Below are 20307 nucleotides of genomic sequence, written 5' to 3' on the forward strand. Positions count from 1 at the left end.
CGCCCGCCCCGGGCCCACCCCATCCAATTTTTTTTTTTTTTTTTTTTTTTTTGCATGCCAGGCCAGGCCAGGCCTGAGTGTGAGAGCAATTCAATCAATAGACAATAACATTGGTGTGTTTAAAATGAGATATTCCACTAAATATGGCTAAAACAGATTCAAACATGCAAAAAAGGCAGATTTTTCTTCGCCGCCAGCCATAATTGAAAAAAAAATGGGGATGGGGGGCCTCCTAAGAGCTTCGCCCCCCCCCCCCCCCCCCCCCCCTGGGCTGATAGGGTCGCTCCGCCCCTGGCATACAGGGTACCCACTGAACCCATCAGGCATCACTGCAGCTCAGACTGACTCTGATCCTGAGTATGATGACATCGCTGCAGCTCAGACTGACTCTGATCCTGAGTATGATGACATCACTGCAGCTCAGACTGACTGATCCTACGTATGATGACATCACTGCAGCTCAAACTGACTCAGATCCTGAGTATGATGACATCACTGCAGCTCAGACTGACTCTGATCCTGAGTATGATGACATCACTGCAGCTCAGACTGACTCTGATCCTGAGTATGATGACATCGCTGCAGCTCAGACAGACTCTGATCCTGAGTATGATGACATCGCTGCAGCTCAGACAGACTCTGATCCTGAGTATGATGACATCGCTGCAGCTCAGACAGAAGCCACAGAGGAGCAGGAAGACCTGGTGTGAAGTCCAGTCATGTTGAAACAGGCTGATATCAAATCACATTCAGTCACAGTTCTTAAAGTAATGCCCCCTCATGGATTGAACACAAATCCAGTGCATGTTGCTTCAGAATCTAGCCGCTGTATGGCCCATGTTGTGCCCAGGTGTTGTGACTGAAAGTGATGTCATTTTGACCACATGCAGGCTGTGGTTCTGGATGGTTTGTGCACTGTGTGGTATAAACTGCCCTCACTGTATCATAGAAAGAAGAACTTGAGAGACACTTCTAGTACAATTAGTTGTCAAAGTAAAAATCACTTTGTAGCAGCTCATTTGCTATATCCTCATTATGCTGTGAGAGACTGAGACCTGTCTTATCTAGAAGGATTGCTGAAACGAGAGGTTTTATCTCCCATCTGAAACCTCTCCCTCCACACTGACGCAAAGGAAACATTTTAGAGCTAAATCTGCCTGCAGACCACTTCTGCTTATGCATCATCAGCTGAGGAAATATAATTTGCAATATTACTTTTGAATGACTGTGTTCTGTATATATGATGTTCTTTTGATTAATAGTATCACTGCATGTGTATTTAACCCTCCTATTATGTGAAAATCAACAGATATCTTTTATGTTATTTATTATTTCTAAACCTGCAAAAGTCATTCAAAATATTACGCAACTTTACACTTCAGAACACATTAGTTACACTGTAGTCTATAGAGAGGCAAAGTGAAACGTCACTTCCTGCTTCAGCACTGTACCAGAGATTTTCATCCGCCATTTATTTTCCCATAGACATTTCATAAAATGCTTATAAAATAGTTGTACCTCGTCGAACCAAACGGTTCAGCTAACACTGTAATCGGGAGAGAGCATAGAACATTTCACTCAGACCAAAACTTTAAAAAACACAGAAAAAATATTTTCTTTAAACCCGCATTTTTTTACATTTTGGTCCCAGTGAAATGTTATGCGATCTCTCCTGTTTCTAAATATTATCTGTACCGTTTGGTTTGAACCAGTACAACTATTTTTATAAGCATTTTACGAAATGTGTATGGGAAAATGAATGGCGGATGAAAATCTCTGGTACAGTGCTGAAGCAGGAAGTAGGCGGTCACTTTGCCTCTCTATAGCATGTTACAGTTAGCTACAGGGCCTCATTGGCAGAAGATGTGAGAAACAACAATGAAAACCTATGGAAACATTTTTGAAAGTTCAAAAACCTGCATAGGACTTGCATAGGAAAGACTCCATATGAGTCAAAATAAAGGGGAAAATGTAAAACTTCATATTTGGGGTCAGTAGCATAAGCCAAAACAACACGACTGTATACATGTGTGTGTACAGGACCTTGAAAACACGTTACCTTTTGTTTACCCATTTTCCCCATGGAATGAGGTCAAGTCTCAAACTGATTTATTTTTGTATAATTAATATGTTAAATGTTGAATGGGTGCAATACAAAATAACGAGAGGGCTATGCACATACAGTATATGGCATACAAAAATGTTATGGTTCTTGTGTATTTTATATTGAAGAATATTGTTGCAGATTTGAATGTACATTATTGCGCCAATTCAAAGCAACTTGTTAGCCAATCAGATGATCACTCAGTAATGTGAGAGGTTAACTAGCACCAAGTAATATCTTGGGTGTTTGAGGCATGGGGCTGCTAACAAAAGCAATATGATGTCAATATTGGTCTGGCATTAAATATTTCTTTATGAAGCAGTTTCTTTGAATGTCGTGTTTCCCCCCCCCCCCCGCCAGGCAGATGCGTAGAGTTCCCTTTCAAAAACAGGAAACACCTCATATATTCTCAGTTTGGGCTTTGGCATCTGATTAAGCGTAAAAAGTGAGACCAAGCAGCTGTTTATCTGACTGAGCTAGAACCAGGGACTGTCCAGTCTCCTCCATCAGCTGATTGATATCAGTGTTCAAACTACTGATGGATTTTTTTCCCTTTTCTTTATTTCTCATTAGATTACCATCTAATTGACATTTGTATATTTATTACTTTGTAAGTAAGGATAAAATATAGAATTACTAGTTAAAAAAAAATCCATTGGGTGACAAGGCCCAAAATGATCACTATAAGCAAATTATTTAAACAGCCTGTGTATAGGAATGATTCGGGACCAGGCTTTTTGATCAATATAAGCGGTTGATCACTATAAGCAGATTCCACTGTGTTTGCTTCTTCTATCATTCTTTTTCTATCAAATGAGCGTGCTCATTTCTAGTTTGATGTAGTCAAGTCAAGTCAATTTTATTTATATAGCACATTTCATACATAAAGCAATTCAAAGTGCTTCACAAGACATTACAGACATAAGAGAATAAAAGAAGATAAAAAGACAATAAAAAGCAAAAAGCAGTAAGATGCTACACGTTTGGTCAATACAGGAAAATAATAAGATAAATAGACATTTCAGCAGTTAAAAGCAGTGCTAAACAGAAACGTTTTTAGACCGTTTTTAAAAATCGGAAGTGTTGAGGAAAATCTGAGGGCCTCAGGCAGGTTGTTCCAGCTAACAGCAGCACAGTGTGTAAAGGCGGCCCTGCCCTGGTTTGAGTGGATCCTTGGGACAGCTATTAGACCAGACCCAGCTGACCTGAGAGGTCTACTTGGTTCATAGCGAGGGAGGAGATCTGCTAAGTATTGTGGGCCTAGGCCGTTGAGTGATTTGTAAGCTAAAAGAAGGATTTTAAATTTAATTCTGTAACCTACAGGGAGCCAGTGTAAAGATTTAAGAACAGGGGTAATATGATTAGCCCTCCCAGTCCTAGTGATAGTGGGGAAAATGCTGTTTGTGGTTCAACGGGGGAGTTGAGAGGAAATATGACTCAGTTCCTCCATTACACAACGTTCACTAATCCGGTGACCTCATTCTTTAACTCTAAGCTTAACTTTAATCTAGAGTCTAGATTCTGGACTGAACTGACGTTGTTTTAGCAGTGATCAATTATGGCTGTCCTTGTGTAACACAGATCAAGGGGGCAATGTTTTTGGTGAGATATATAAATGTTTATGATGTGCATTTCTTTTCAGTAGAGGTAGAACTTGGATTAGGATGTGACTGATACAAGTCTTTGAAGGCCAGTTACTCTTATTGAGTTGAAGGTCAATATTCACATGATATTTTATGACATTATGATCACAAATTGCAGACCAACGGACAATTAGGCAACAATGTGTACAACAATGTGCTGCATTATGTAAAAACACATGTCACGCTTTATGATGTGATACTATCTGGAACCAAGGCAAGGCTCTGTGTGTGTCTCTCTCTCACAAATGATCTTTTCTAGGCACGACATTGAGAAGTTTGTCCGCAACAAAGTGAACCAGCCAACTTCACTGTTAAGCCTTTGCCTTATTAATATAAGCAGAACTGAAGCTTGAGGCAGGCTCAAGCTGAGCTGACGCTTAACCGCTCACACAAGAAGCCTTCTCTTCTCCTCGGTAACACTTTATAATAACGTTCAGTCGTAAGTCATTTATAAGCCTTTAGTTAATGATGAACTAATCTCTTACAAAACATGAATATACATTTGTAGATGATTAATACATGTTATGTTAACATATCACAAATGCGTTTTAAGTCATCTATAAACTTTTAGTAAATGAAGGGTTCCTCACCTGTTATAAATGATGTGTAAATCATTTACAATTCATGTACAAGGCTTTCTGCATCCCCTAATCTAAAGTGTAAACCAGTCATCACACATAAATGAGGGGGTAGCTCTGTCAAAATTGAAGCCAATGCGGAAGTGCACTTAAACCTGCATTCTTTCGAATGGCCTACAGGGGGCGACCCATTGGTCTGTGGACTTCTGTTTTTTGACGCCTCACTTATGGCATTTTGGCCATTGCCATCTTGGATCTCGACACAAGTCCAGGGGTTTCCCACAGAGCATGGCCTGCTATTGGTCCATGATCAGCGAGCTGTGTGATCAGTGGACAAGCGACCTGTCAATCACGCCCCAAAACATAGTCTGCAACTAACTACAACAGTCTGACACTAGCCATTGAGACCATAAACACATTAGGAAAGTGTTTACTGAGGCCATACTTGAGGCTTCAAAACAGAAGTCCACAAACCATTGGGTCGCCCCCTGTATAGGCAAAGAGGACACTTCCGCATTGGCTTCAATTTTGAGAGAAAAAAACAGAGCTACCCCCATGATGTATGTAACACATTTATGTGTGATGAATGGTTTACACTTTAGATTAGGGGATGCAGAAAGCTTTGTAAATGAATTGTAAATTATTTACACATCATTTACAGCAAGTGAGGAACACTTCATTTACTAAAGGTCAGACTTCAGGTCACTTCGGTCCAAGTCTCAAGTAAGTCCCAAGTCATTTGGTCCAAGTCTCAAGCAAGTCCCAAGTCATTTTGTTTTGGGCAAGTCAAGTCAAGTCAAGTCACAGGTTTTGTCAAGTCAAATCAAGTCCTTAGTTAAGGCAAGTCAAGTCCCAAGTCAAGTCACTTTCCCCCCCCCACGCCCAAGATACTGCAGTCTTACCTTGACAGATGCAGTATTAAAACATGGTATTAATAGTAATAGTGATATTATTGGTCAACTTACAGTATCTAACCTGTTAAAAAGTGAATTGAATTTGTATTATAATCATTGCTATTCAGTGAAATAAATGTAATCATACAAAAGTCAAATAAGTTTATAAACACTTATTTATTTCAATAACTGCTTCAAAATCATAATCGTCCGTTTCAGTATTAAACAGTGAAATACTGACAGCCAGACTAAAATGTATTCAAACTAAAACAAATAGCTTAAACAATCAAAACATAATGTAAAAAAATATTAAATAAACATTCAATCTCAATCACTGTTAAACAGTGAAACACTGACAGCCAGACTACAGCATCAGACTTTCATTAGATTCTGCCCCTGTCCCGTCTGCCCAGTGCTGCCAAATCTTTTCCAAGCAAAGTCACTATTGGTTGCTCAGAAAGTCGCTAGAAAACAAACAAACAAAAACACGCGTCAGCATAGCCGTTGTAATAATCATTGACTATCGTTGTAATATTAAGTGCTGACTCCGCCCGCCTGGGCCAGATAGGGGAGAAGCGCTGTGTCTGTGTTGGTCAGACAGGCAGAGACAAGGAGAGAGACAGAGAAAACCCGGTCCTACACCAATTCATGGGTGGATTCACCTGGATTCAACACATTCACATTGCTTCACCTGGATTCAACACATTCACATTGCTTCACCTGGATTCAACACATTAACATTGCTTCACCTGGATTCAACACATTAACATTGCTTCACCTGGATTCAACACATTAACATTGCTTCACCTGGATTCAACACATTAACATTGCTTCACCTGGATTCAACACATTAACATTGCTTCACCTGGATTCTACACATTAACATTGCTTCACCTGGATTCTACACATTAACATTGCTTCACCTGGATTCAACACATTAACATTGCTTCACCTGGATTCAACACATTCACATTGCTTCCCATACTCAAGATTTGTCGCTTGTCGCTATAGCGACAAAGTAGCCAAGTTGCAACACTGCGTCTGCCTCTGCAGAATAATTCAGCTGTGTGCAATCAGTGAGGAGTGTGATTGACAGCCAGTCATCCAATCACAACAATGTCATAAGGAGTAGTGTGACTGGAATGACAATTTGTCATTGGATGACTCAGTCATGCTCCTCCTTATGGCATTGTCGTGATTGGATGACTGGCTGTCAGTCACGCTCCAATGAAATGTTTTCTAATGCCGTTCCAGCTGCACTCCCCATGCCTACTCTTGCATGACGCTACCCGACAGACAGAGACACTTGACAACGTTGCGTTATTATTTCATTGTTTACTTTCAACTTTCAACTAACAAACACAAACAAGTCATCCAAGTCATCACCTCTCAAGTCAAGTCAAGTCTCGAGTCTTTAACTTCCAAGTCCAAGTAAGTCTCAAGTAATTTATGGTTTTGTCAAGTCAAGTCACAAGTCATCAAAACAGGGAGTCACCAAGTCTCAAGTGCCCATCTCTGCTAAAGGTTTATAGATGACTTATAACACATTTGTGATATGTTAACATAGCATTTATTAATCATCTACAAATGTATATTCATGTTTTGTAAATTGTTAGTTCATCATTAACTAAAGGCTTATAAATGACTTACGACTGAACGTTATTATAAAGTGTTACCTTTTACCTCAGCGCCTTACTCGCGGTGCCTTGAACCCGCCCACAACTCCCATTGACTTCATGCCTGGCAGCTTCACGCTTCACGCGCCATGCTTGGAAAATAGGACTGAATCCTGAACGATCGCTTGAGCGAGGCACGCGCGCGGCTGGTGTGAACGGCTTCGCCTGTTAACAAGGATGCCGAAATAAAACTTATGGGTTCAGCGTAGGTTGAGCGTAGGGAACAGTGGAATCAGCTTAACTGTCGTCATTTCAGATGTTCAACTTTTTTTTTTGTCTCATAAGTGTTATTTATTGATTTTATTTCTGCTTTGGAAATTGCCTGACGCTACAAGTGCTACTCTATTCCTTCAAAAAGTTGTAGCTGTCATAGATTGTGTTGCATAGTTGATTTCTCTACTGTTCACACAATGTGATATTGTAAGTCGCTTTGGATAAAAGCGTTTGCTAAATGACGTCACTAGGGGGGTCTGAAGAGTAGCTAAATATTAAATATATTAAATATTAGCGACAAAGGTGCTAAGTTGGCAACACTGATCATAATAGCTCATGGAAATGTCCGGTCCCTGGGCCCTTAGCCTTCTGACAATGTGGCCCTCTGAACAATATAGTTGAATAGAGAGCCGCAGGAACGAGTCCGGAAATCATCAATGCTAACACTCCTGGTTCTTCACTGTTTTCGCCTATATTTTTGAATGGGTTTTTGGCGCGATGCTTCTAATAAGGTCTCTGGGCAACGCAAGCTTACTCAAACGCGAACCAGTGTTCAGTAGGATAATCTTCACACATGAGGACCACTTTTATGAGTTTTTAAGCTTTTACGTGCCGTTAAAAGGGCGGCTAGTTAGCAAACGGCTAAATGAGACTACACTGTTGAGTCGACGGGGATATTATACGTCAATAACTTCATCACTTCAAAGGACGAACATGGAAATTCTCTTTCCCTCACCTAGCCCGGGGTAATCAGTTCACAGCAGCGCACACATCAACAACAGTCCAGGTTGAGTGGTGACGTGACGGGGAAGCCTATGCGACACTGTGTGTAGTTCTGGATTAGCTTAGCACAAGCTTTTTACTTCTAGGGCTCGCATCCTCCATATAGCCTGCAATGCTTACAACACTAGGTCAAGAGAGCACATCAAGCTCACCATCCCCAGCTTAGTCAGATACAGATCTGATTTCGGCCGCACCTCCTTCCACTTTGCAGCAGCAAACGATTGGAATACACTCCAAAGCACCCTCAAACTCACAACCCTGACATCACTTTCCATCTTCAAACAGAAACTCAATCAACTCTTTGTTGACCGCTGTACCTGCTGATTAGCTCCGGTTCTCTCTCTCTCTCTCACTCACACACACACACACACACACACACACACACACACACACACACACTCACACCCCCCCCCCTTCAGTTTAGTAGTAGTGTAGCACTCACACAACCCCCCCTCCTTCAGTTTAGTAGTAGTGTAGCACTTCAATTCTGTGTATATCTGTACATTCTGTCTATATTTGTTCATATGCTGTTACTTGTCTATATGTTTATATAATTATTTGTCTTTTTGTTACTAGAATTTGACAATGTAGCTATTCCTACTGGGCCCTAGCTCTTGGCCAGGTCATGTTTGCAAATGAGAACTGGTTGTCAAACAATGAACCTGGTTAAATAAAGGTCAAATAAAATAAAATAAAAAATGTACGCTTCAAAACTCATGAAAGTGGTCCTCATGTGTGAAGATTCTCCGGCTGAACACTGGTTCGCGTTTGATTAAGGTTGCGTTGCCCAGAGACCCTTTTTGAAGCATCGCGGCAAAAAACCATTCAAAAATCACATAGGCAGAAACAGCGAAGAACCAGGAAGTCCGGGACTTCCGCCTTCCGACTCCAAAAATACATCATCCCTGCGGCTCTCTATAGCGCTGCTTGAAAGGATCAACAGTGGACGTACACTGCTACTACACATATCCAGCCTACCTAGATGACCTTACTGTCACATCAGACCATTTGTTACTCTTTGTTGCTCAACATCTTGGAAAAATCACACCCAGGTGTGTTGACGTAAGTGGTGCAGGTTTGGAGGTCTGACCCTTGTCCCCCCCCCCCCCCTCTCTCTCTCTCTCTGACACTGTGTGTGGAAAGCACCCTGGTCTATTTTACCAGTTTGTGTCTCTGATTGTAATCAGATTATAGCAGTGCTACATAGCAGGCTCCTCTGCAAAACCACATCCTTAATATGAGTGCAGAGTGTGCAGAACATTCTCAGATGGATATCAGTAGAGGTGTGTTTGTCATGTCATGTGACTGATAGACTTCTCATGTTATGTACATTAGATCTCTGCTGATGTGTTTGAGCGTCTCTGCAGTCTGGACAGAGAGAGGACAGGACCAGCGATGAGCTCATCAGTGACCAGTGGATTTCTTCTCTTCCTTCTGTCTGCCTCAGGTATTGTATAATGAGTGGAACAGTGGAATAAGTTTCGATGTAGTCGTGTCGGATGTTCAACTTTTTCTGTCTTGTCTCATGTGGTTATTTATAGATTTTATTTCTGCTTTGGAAATTGCCTGCCGTTCATCAATATCAGTCAAATATATGAGATTTTGTCAAACAAGGTCTGAGGCTATTACAAAAAAATATGCTGATTATTTTTTGTTTCAATCACTTTGTGAGAGTAGGTGTCTTTTTTCAAATGGTGATTTGTCATGTTATCTTTATGGTGTTTCTGCTTTACTGGAAGAGAGACATAGCAAAGAGTTGACATGTGACAGACTTTAACTCTGCTTTCTCATATCAACATGATTATGTTATTGTGTATCCATACTAAACTCTACCAGTTGACTTGATGATGTTCACACATCAGTGTGTCATCGCCATATATGGTTTATGCTAATGAGCCTTAGAGTTTTCTGGGTGTCGACAGTTTGGTTTCACACTTCCTCAGCAGCAACATGTGAACAACACCTTTGCGTCTTAATATGGTGGTGACATGGTTACGGTAGGCCTACTTGATTGATCGTCTGGATTCACGCGTGATCATGAGATCACAACCCCATGACAAATCAACAAGCCATTATTTGTGGGGGTGATGCGTTTACTTGTACTGTACTTGATGAAAAGAGACAAATTCCATTTTTGTCTTTTATCAGCTGGCAGATTGAACAAAATGATCTGTCAATTGACATTGTTTTAATATTCTGTTCATATTTCAGGCATTTGGCTCACAGGCTCAGCCAGAGCAATCTGAGTGCAATAATCAGCTTTCTGGATGTGAAACATTAGCAGCAGCAACTCATAGTAATGAGTGTAACGTCCAAAGCCACATTTCTTGGTGGTAACAAAATAGTCTTGTCACTATAATGATATTAGTTAAGCCTGTCAATATCTATTCAGTTGTATTTAGTTGTCAAGTCCTTGGAAAGGATGCGCTTTCCCGATGGCTTTCTTAGTGGTGCTAAACCAGCAAAGTTCAAAACATCAAAATACTTGCACCTAAGGCACAAGGTAGCACACACAGATCTTCAGGACAAAGGATTCTCTATTTCACAATTTATTTGGCCATGTCAGGTCGATACATGCCAACGTCTCGGCCTCTCGGCCTTCATCACGGCAAGAAAAGAAAAGAAAATGGATGTCATGCCATATATAGCACACAGGTCACATGGTTCAGGGGTCATGTGATGTTATATTCAATACTTTGCATTTTCTTAGTCAGGCAATGACAAAATATGGTGAAATGGCACATCTACATACAATTAAAATCACAAGGTACATTTCGACTTTGGTGAAGCTATACATTTCATGTGCAGAGGTTTTTTAAAGAATGAGAAATCATCATTCAGTCCAGCAGGTGTCATGGTGTTAAGTGTGGATATCCAATACATCTCTCTCTCTCTGTGAGAGGAGTTTAGGCAGGTTGCCCCCTCTGGTTGGAGGAAGAACATGCTCAAGTCCAACACATTTCAGGCTGGCTGCAGAGCCATGGTTTGCCTCCTGATAATGCTTAGAGATTGCATTAAGTCATGTTCCCCGTCCGAATGGCTGTTTTGTGCTCCGATATTCTTTGTTTTAATGCTCGCTTAGCCTGCCCAATGTAACAGAGCCCACAAATGCAAGTGAGCATGTAAATCACAGATGTTGTGTTGCAGTTTATGAACTGTTTGATTGGAAACTTTTTGCCAGTGTGTGGATGATTGAAGGTTTTTACGTCAGTGGTGTTGTTGCATTGACTACAGTTTCCACATTTGTAGTTTCCAGTAAGGTTCAGCCAAGTCGGAGTTGGTTTGGTGGGCTGAAAGGTGTGTACCAGGCTGTCTCTGATTGTTGGTGCTCGCCTGTATGACATGAGGGGGGGGGGGCTTTTTGTGTATACTCACTGAGTGATGGTTCTGCACTTAGGATGTGCCAGTGTTTGTTCACAATGTCCCTGAGACCCTTATGACAGTGGTAGAATTCAGTAGTGAAAGCAATTATTTTTGTTTTACTTCATTTCGAACTCAAGCTCTCACTCTAGTGCCTTATCCGCTGCGTACTTTTTATTGAAACCAACCACCCACCAGTAGGTGGCGTGGTGCCCCCCTGGGGCTGACGTGGCCACCCACCTCACCCATGCGACTACGTCACGTCCCGTCAGCCCCGGGTACGCCACTCATCGCTTCTTCCAGCCCAGCAGAGGACGTGTTATCTAGAAGCTCCGTGTTAGCTCAAAGTTAGCGCTCTCAGTAGCTATAGAAATAAGGCTCGTTCCGTCTCACTTTGCCCACCTCGAGAGGTTTGCGTGGACGAGATACAGCAGGCTTCGGGGACCCGATCCTGTTTCTCTTCACCAGCGGCGTCGGATCAAGTCATCTAACAGCTAAGAGTGTCTTCTTGCAGTTAACACCTGTATAAGAGGCTACCGCCGCGTAGCGTGTTTAACGTTTCCCCGGCTGGGGTAGCGAATTTTGGCTTGAGAGCTGACCAAGGTCTGCGCTCAAAACTGTTTAAAGCTAGGTTGCATACGTGCGAATAGCATTGGTACTGTGTAGCACAGAACAATAGGCTAATTGACCAGTATTGTTGCGGATAGCTAGCTTGCACCCGTGCGGTTAGCGTCTGTGTGCTAGGTACTTTAGGCGCCAGCTACCTCCGTGTAGAGCGCGCACATTTACTCCGGCTGGAGTAACGTTAAGGCGAGAGTAGGGGCTAGGATAGCCGTGCTCTCCAGTTAGATAGATAGCTAGCTTGCTCAGTGCAGCTAGCATCTAGCATTGTGTAGCACTCCAGCTTTCTTCACCGTTGCAGGCTACTGCTAGTTAGCTTACACGGTATAACCCCCGCTAATTCCTGGTACAGTCTGCGGGGCTTGTTGCGAGTTAGCTTCGCTGAACTCGCGCAATGAACCGGGCAACGGCCAAGAGAAAGGGGGGGACAGCCAGGTGCTGTGTTAGCTGTGAGGCTACGTTGGCAGATTACAACCGCCACAGGGAGCGTGTGTTCTGCCTGGGGCATAACCATGCTACTGATGCGTTGCTGAAGTCTGGCTTCTGCCAGACCTGCAACGGCTTCACCCTGGGCGAGCTGCGGGCAAGAGCGATGCTCTTTGTCCAGGTGGGCCCGCCGCTCAGCGGTGCACCTCCCAAGGGAGGCGCGTCCCCTGGGACCGACCACTCGGTCGGGGGGGAGATACCCGCTGAACAGGGCTCCCCGGGCCAGCCTGAGCAGCAGAATTTAAATTGGGGGGATGAGCCCATCGATCCTGTGTTGGAGCAGGGTGGACTCTTCCCCTATGACCCCATAGCCGATCCCCCCCAGGACACCCCCCAAGAGGAGATGTCCGGCGGAGAGGACTGGGACGGTGCTACCACCGTGACCTCTGTGGTAGAGGCCCGCTCGGAGATGAGCATCAACGAGCCCTACCAGAAGCAGTTTCAGGGGGTGATGTCAAGGGCCGCAGCGAAGCTCGGCATCGCTCGGGCCGAACCACCCCCGCCCCCCGAATCAGTACTGTTGGGGTGCTATGTTCAGGCACGCCAGGCGCCACAGGCGCCTCCGCCCGGCGGCGGCGGCGGGGCAGTCCGCCGCCATGACCAACAACCTGGCGATCCTGCAGGGTTACCAGGCAGTGCTCCTGCGGGAGATGCAGGGTGACCCCGCCCCCGAGCTGTTTACAGAGCTCAGGATGGCCACGGATTACGCCTTGCGTATGATTGACTGCCTGGCGCAGAAGGAAGGTCATGGCCTTCTCCGTTCTGACTCACCATCACCTGTGGCTGAACCTCACCCAGCTCTAGGCATGTGCTCCCTCTGGGGAGGCTACACATGCGCCCGTTCCAAATCTGGTTCCTCAGGCATCGCCTGGACCCGGCCAGGGACCATCATCGCAGGGTTCCTCTGACAGGTCAGGCCCGGCGGGCGCTGGCCATATGGGCGGACCCCCGCTACCTCTCGAGAGGCACTCGGTTGGGCCCTGTCCCGCTCAGGTTGGTAATTTGCACCGACGCCTCCCTCTGGGGATGGGGTGCGGTGTGCGGGCATTTTTCGGCAAACGGCCGGTGGGGGGCTCAGGTGCTTCGCCACATAAACGTGCTAGAGCTGGAGGCGATTCGCCTGGCTCTGCTTCACTACCAGTGGATCATACATGGACACCATGTGCTGATTCGCTCGGACAATACGGCGGCGATCGCCCACCTGAACAAACAGGGCGGTGTGCGGTCGAAGGCGCTTAACCAGTTAGTGGCGGGGATTCACCTGTGGGCGTATCCCCGTCTCCTTTCAGTGTCGGCGGTTTATCTGCCTGGACGGCTGAATTACGGCGCTGACCTGCTGTCTCGAGGCTATCCCCGTCATATGGAGTGGTGCCTCCACCCTCAGGTGGTGGAACAGATTTGGGCCAGGTTTGGTCGTGCCCGCGTCGATCTCTTCGCATCGCGGCGCGCGACGCACTGCCCACTGTGGTTCTCGATCCAGGAGGACAGCCCCCCATTGGGACACGACGCACTTGCAAACGCGTGGCCACGGGAGGGGATCTATGCGTTTCCGTCAGGTGTTGGACAGGGTGAAGGAACAGCGCCTCCGGCTCGTTCTAGTGGCTCCGTTCTGGCCCAGGCAGACATGGTTTGCGGACCTGGTCTCCCTGGCGCAAGGTCCGCCCTGGGCGTTGCCGGTACGGGCGGATCTCCTATCCCAGGCGGAGGCATGTGGAAGATAGCAGTCTGGCTCCTGAACGGGACCAGTTGCTAGTCGCTTATCACACTGGATAGTGGAGGGTATCAAGGCGCATTCTACGCGGGGTGTTGCGACATCCTCTGCGTTGTTGCGTGGTGTTTCGGTGGAGGACATGTGCGCCGCGGCCTCATGGTCCTCTCATCACACGTTTGTTAGGTACTACAGCCTCGACGTGTCCGGTTCGCGGTTCGCGCACGCGGTACTGTCAGTGGCAAGAAAGTAGTATCGTTGCCGCTCTAAAATGTCATACGGTCAGGCATGAACGTTGCCATGCGGCCGTGGTTCACCGATGCCTCTTGGGTCGCCCTGTGGGGTGCTCCCGGCAGCAAGGGCGGTTGAATTTGGCACTAGAGTGAGAGCTTGAGTTCGAAACGAAGTAAAACATTAGGGTTGTACTACAACCCGGGTTTTACGAGTGAGAACGAGAGTTCTCACTACCCAGCCTTGCTGTGTCGATGCGTCATTGGTTGCCTCGGTTCTCAGCGGGCTGGAAGAATGAGTGGCGTACCCGGGGCTGACGGGACGTGACGTAGTCACATGGGTGAGGTGGGTGGCCACGTCAGCCCCAGGGGGGCACCACGCCACCTACTGGTGGGTGGTCGGTTTCAATAAAAAGTAATTTTTGGAGCAAAAATGGCGAAAAGAAAAGAAAAGAATAGGCGAAACCTCCATGTTAAATCCCATAGACTTTTCCACTGAAGAACCAGGAAGTATACTTCCGGACTCATTCCTGCGGCTCTCTATTCCTTTGATATAGTAAAACAGGTTATCAGCACTGTGTGCCAAGTTTCTCAAGTCATAAATCTGTAATAAACATTGTGCTTTGTGTAGGCGTCTATTCAAATGTGGAACGTTTAGAGTGGAGGGACTTAGAACATTATGGGCACGTCGGGCAAATGCCCGGTGGCCTGGCCTGGCATTTTTTTTTTTTTTTTTTTTTTTTTTGTGCCCGCAGTCAGGCCCACTCACTGAACAGCAGGCCAGGCGCCGCCTACTGGTTTACTAGTAATTTTATTACTGTATTCAGGGTTAAAATTTGACTCGGCCCAAATTGGCCTTCAAACGGCCCAAATCTGGCTTCAAACCGCCCAAATTGGGCTTCAAACGGCGCAAATCTGGCTTCAAACGACCCAAATTGGGCTTCAAACGGCCCAAATTGGGCTTCAAACGGCCTAAATTTTTCGCCGCCGGCCTTCGGACGCCGGCACGCGCATCGGCCCGTATCGGCCTGGCCTGCTTGGTATTTAATGCCCGGCCTGAATTATGATCCCAGTCCGCCCCTGGTCCCCGAGTCGAGTCTGAGTCCCCAGTGTTGAGGTCCCAGTCCAAGTCCAAGTCACCAAAGAAGTGTAGAAACCTGACAGCCCCATTGTGTTCAGACCGTCCTGCTCCATCAGGAATAACTGGCGGTCCAGGCTTAGACCACCAGCCTTCCACAGCAGCCCACACGCCGGTTCCCCCCAACAGACACCAGCATGGTACAGCATCTCTGTGCCACCTGGAGCTGAAAAGCTGCCACTCTGCTCTCCAGATGTACCAGACCTTGTCCCCCCTCCTGGACAGGCAGGTAGAGAACAGCGGCCCTCAACCAGTGATGCCCCGACCAGAAGAAAATCCACCAGCTTCCTCTGGATCTCGGCCAGTAGGCTTCCAGGGGGATTGAGCACAGCCAGCCTATGCCACACGGAGGACGGCACCAAGTTGTTAATGACCAGCACCCTCCCCCTATAGGACATAAAAGGCAGTAACCACTTCCACATAGAAAGTCTAGCGTCAATATCCTGCCTCCCCTCCCAGTTCGGTGCTACGTACCCCTCCGAGCCCAGGTACACCCCCAACAGTTTCACACCTGTGTGACCCCACTGTAGCCCCCCCCCTCCCACCGCCCACACTGCAGAGCCTCACTTTTTCCCCAGTTAACCCTGGCAGACAAAGCTGATGAAATTATTACATTCCCTCAAATAAGTCATCAAACGAGTGTATTTATTGTGACAAGCAACTTCTTTTTCCCAGCGTCTGAGTTTTAACGAGGAAATGCACAATCTGCAACAATCAGTCACGTTCTAAACCGGACCTTGCAGCCATAATTATTTTACAGCGAGTCATTCAAACATAAGGTGGATAGGTCTCTAGTCTGTGCTTAAGTAAGTCACGTTTATGAGGCTGTGATTATCCTAGAGGTCACAATAGGATAGGTCACAATTTTGTACAGTGAGGTCAAGTTTAAAGTGTAACTAACCCCTAAAACACATTGTTTCAGCTTTTAACCAATATGGCTTTTGAGGTGGTGTTTATTGTTTATTGTTTATTGTGGATCCCCATTAGTCTGCACCAAGGTGAGACTACTCTTCCTGGGGTCCAAACACATAACATAAAAACATAATACAGTAACATTGTTGATAATTATAACAACAAAGACAAAAAGAGAGTGAATCAGCTCACTCTATTACATATAATACATTTCAGAAGTTTATAATTAGTACAGTGTAGTGTTATATAATATAACAGCACAATGCAGTACAATACAATACAATTCAACATATGTGTACAATAATTAATAAATGTGTAAATGTGTAAAGCATTCTGGTCAAAATCTCCACATTTGCGACTAAACTGTTAGAATTCTACACACTTTCAGGCAGCAAGAGTGTCCTATTTGGGTTCAAATCTGCTTTTTTTTGGGCCTCCAAAAGGTTCACCGTTACGTCACGGTGAACCCCCCCGTTCCCACTCATGTGACCATTAGCTAATCATTAGCTAACGCTAACATCTCCATTCACTCCAATGGACCTTTTCTTTGCGAGGATTAAGCAGGGCTGTCCGTTTGTGATGTACTTTTGAAAGTCGTTTAAAGAATCAAATGTTATATTATCAGTCTTATTTTATGCATTCAAATGTAGCACGATCCCCCTTTCTAATAACAAAGAGCTGGGGCAACGCAAGGCATTGTTGGTAATCTGGTACTGTGGCTAATGCTAACTGTTAGCTGTGGGCTAACGTTACCAGTTGAATGATCAATTTAATATAACTTTCAAAAGTGCTTTAAAAACGGTGTGACCTGCCTATATTTTCTCCACCAACAGATATGAACACATGGCATGTTTATGCCTTCCAGACGCCATCACATTAAAGTTAGTCAGACTTTTTTTTTTTTTTTTTTTATACTTTTTATTGTCATCTTGTATTTATATACATCTTGCTCATATTATTTTGTAATGATGGCAATTTTTCTTTTTTGTAAATATAATAAAGACATGACAAATGCTTATAAACATACATAGATAACATACATTCCATACATGACATGGGTGTGTGCTTCACCCTGTGATGCTCCACGTAACAGATACAAGTACAAATGCAAAGTGCCTGTAGACATAAAAAGACAAAAAAGACAAAAAAAAATACAAATACAAATACAAATACAAGTAAAGTAGAATAAAATACAAAAAAATAAATAGTGCTCCCCTATGTGACTGTCAGCATTAGTATATGAAACATCAATTCACACATTTCAGGTCATTATTGGTATTTTGTCTAGTTGCACTGAGAGAGATTACTTAACCGCCTGATAGTAATTTGACCAGTTAGACCATCTATCTTCAAATAGTATCAGATTCCCCCGAATCTTATAAGTTAAATACTCCATCTGGTAAATTTGTTGAACCATTTCTCTCCATTTGTTTGCCAAAGGGCTTATTTTTTTAAGCCAATTTCTTGTTATTTGCTTCAGAGCTGTTATACGCAGTATCCTCACTAGGTATTTGTCATTTTTATTTTTTATTTCTTCCACCGTTCTGCCCAACAACACAAAGTTTACATTCAGATGGATGGCAGTCCTTAAGATGGTGTTAATTTCCTTCTGTATATTGTTCCAAAACGGTTGTAATACTGGGCAAAACCAAAAGATGTGGCCAAAGTTGGCATAAGGTTCACCACACTCCCTCCAGCAGTTTGGCGAAGTGTTACCGTTATATTTAGCTTGTTGTACTGGTGTTATAAAGTACCGTGATTGTATTTTCCATGCATACTCTCTCCAATAAGGAGAGGCTGTCGTCGTGTGTACATTCCGGTTCATTTCCTTCCAAATGTCCTCCGATATGTTTGTATTAAGTTCTTCTTCCCATTTTAGTTTTGCCTTTGTGTCTTGTTGCTTATGGCTATTTTCTAAAATAGCATAAACTGCTGAGATTTGGTGTGGTATTCTGACCTTGCCATAATTCTTTACCAAAAATTTAACCAGTGGATGAAGCGTATTTCTAGTCTTCCCTCTTATTTTACTTTTCTGAATGTAGCTTCTTATTTGTAGATATCGGAAGAGGTGGGAGTGTGGTAAATCATAAAGTTGCTTTAAGGATTCAAATGACATGATTCCATTCTCATTTAGACATTGTCCAACTATCGTCAGTCCCTTCTGTGCCCATATATTAAAAGTTATACCATGTGTATTGGGAGTGAAGTCGGGGTCCTCCTGTATCTCTCTCAGTGCAATAAGGTCATCCCTTATTTCACAATTTCTCTTAATTCGACTCCAAGTCTCCAAAGTATTTCTAATCAATGAGCTGTCTGTTACTTTTGTCTTTCGTGGGTTCTCTATACAAAAAAGTGTGTTTTTTATTGAGACATGACACATATGCTTCTCAATTGACCTCCACCTTGCTTCAGAATTGTCGTTTAACCAAGTGCGTATTGGCTGCATTTGAGCTGCATAGTAGTAGTGTTTTAGATTGGGAAGAGCAAGTCCTCCCTTCTCTTTAGCCATTTTAAGTGTCTTCATTTTAACTCTTGGTTTTTTATCATCCCACACAAATTTACTTAACATCCTATCCCAGGTTTTAAAGGCATTTGCACTTATACACACAGGTAAAGTCTGAAATAAAAACAAAAACCTGGGGAGTACATTCATTCTGATTGCATCTATTCTTCCACCCAACGATAAAATAGCAGTTCTCCACCGGTTTAGGTCTTGTCTAATTTGTACTTCAAGACAGTTATAATTCAATTCGTAAATTAACTTAATATTCTTTGGTATAACAATACCCAAATATTTCACTTTATCCTTGTCCCATTGCCATAGATATTTTTCTTTCAATTCTCTGCTGACAGGGGCTCCTACAACCATTGCTTCACATTTCTGCATGTTTAACTTATAGCCTGAAGCTAGACCATAATTATTAATAGTTTGCATAAGTGCTGGTAGTGATTTCTCTAAGTTTGTGAGATACAGGACCACATCGTCTGCGTATAACGCCAATTTGTGCTGGTCCTCTGCTATTTTCACACCTTCAATTTCATCAATCATCCTGATGTATTCTGCCAGAGGTTCGATACAAATGGCAAAAATTAAAGGAGACAATGGGTCCCCTTGTTTTGTCCCCCGTTTTAACTCAAAGCTGTCTGAGAGGGTTCCATTTGTTCTGACCTGTGCTCTTGATGTTTTATACATTGCTTGAAGCCATTTGATAAAAGTGTCATGGAAGCCAAACTTAATACATGTTTCTAAAATAAATGTCCATGACACCCTATCGAAGGCTTTCTCAGCGTCCAAGGTAAGAATCAATGTTTGAATATTCTTTTTCTGTGAGTAATCTATTATATTCAAAGTCCGTCTAACATTATCACAAAGATATCTATCTGGGATAAAGCCTGTTTGGTCTGGGTTTATAATATGCGGAATAATCTTTGACAGTCTATTTGCTATGATGCTACTTAATAGTTTTTGGTCTACATTCAAAAGAGTTATTGGTCTATATGATCCACAGTCCGTAGGGTCCTTAGTAGGGCTGTCACTTTTCATTCGAAATTCGAATGCAACTTCGAATGTGGGGGAAGGGGTTCGTTTTCGAAATGTAATTTGAATGTTCGATTTTATTTTTTATTTTTATTATTAATATATATATTTTTTTATTTTTTTATGAACCAAAATTAACCAACTGCTGCTTGCTGGTAATGTTAATCCCATGTCAGAAAAAGTCTCCAGATTTGTCGCGTTAGTCTCTTCTGAGAAAGATTGTCTCCAGGGTCTGAAAAGTTGTCTCGAGTTGGATGCAGCCAAGTTTGTGAGGCAGTGTTGTGACTGTGAGCGTCCAAGCTAACACGTCGGGCTGATGCCCGGTGGCCTGCAGTGGGTTGCACCAGCTGTGCGTAAGTTGAAACGTAAGCTAGTTTGAACGTAAAGTCTCACTAAGTCCGAGTTTACGCACTACTAAAAATAT

The sequence above is a fragment of the Poromitra crassiceps genome (assembly GCF_964638095.1).
Source record: "Poromitra crassiceps genome assembly, chromosome: 4".
NCBI classification, from domain to species: domain Eukaryota; kingdom Metazoa; phylum Chordata; class Actinopteri; order Beryciformes; family Melamphaidae; genus Poromitra; species Poromitra crassiceps.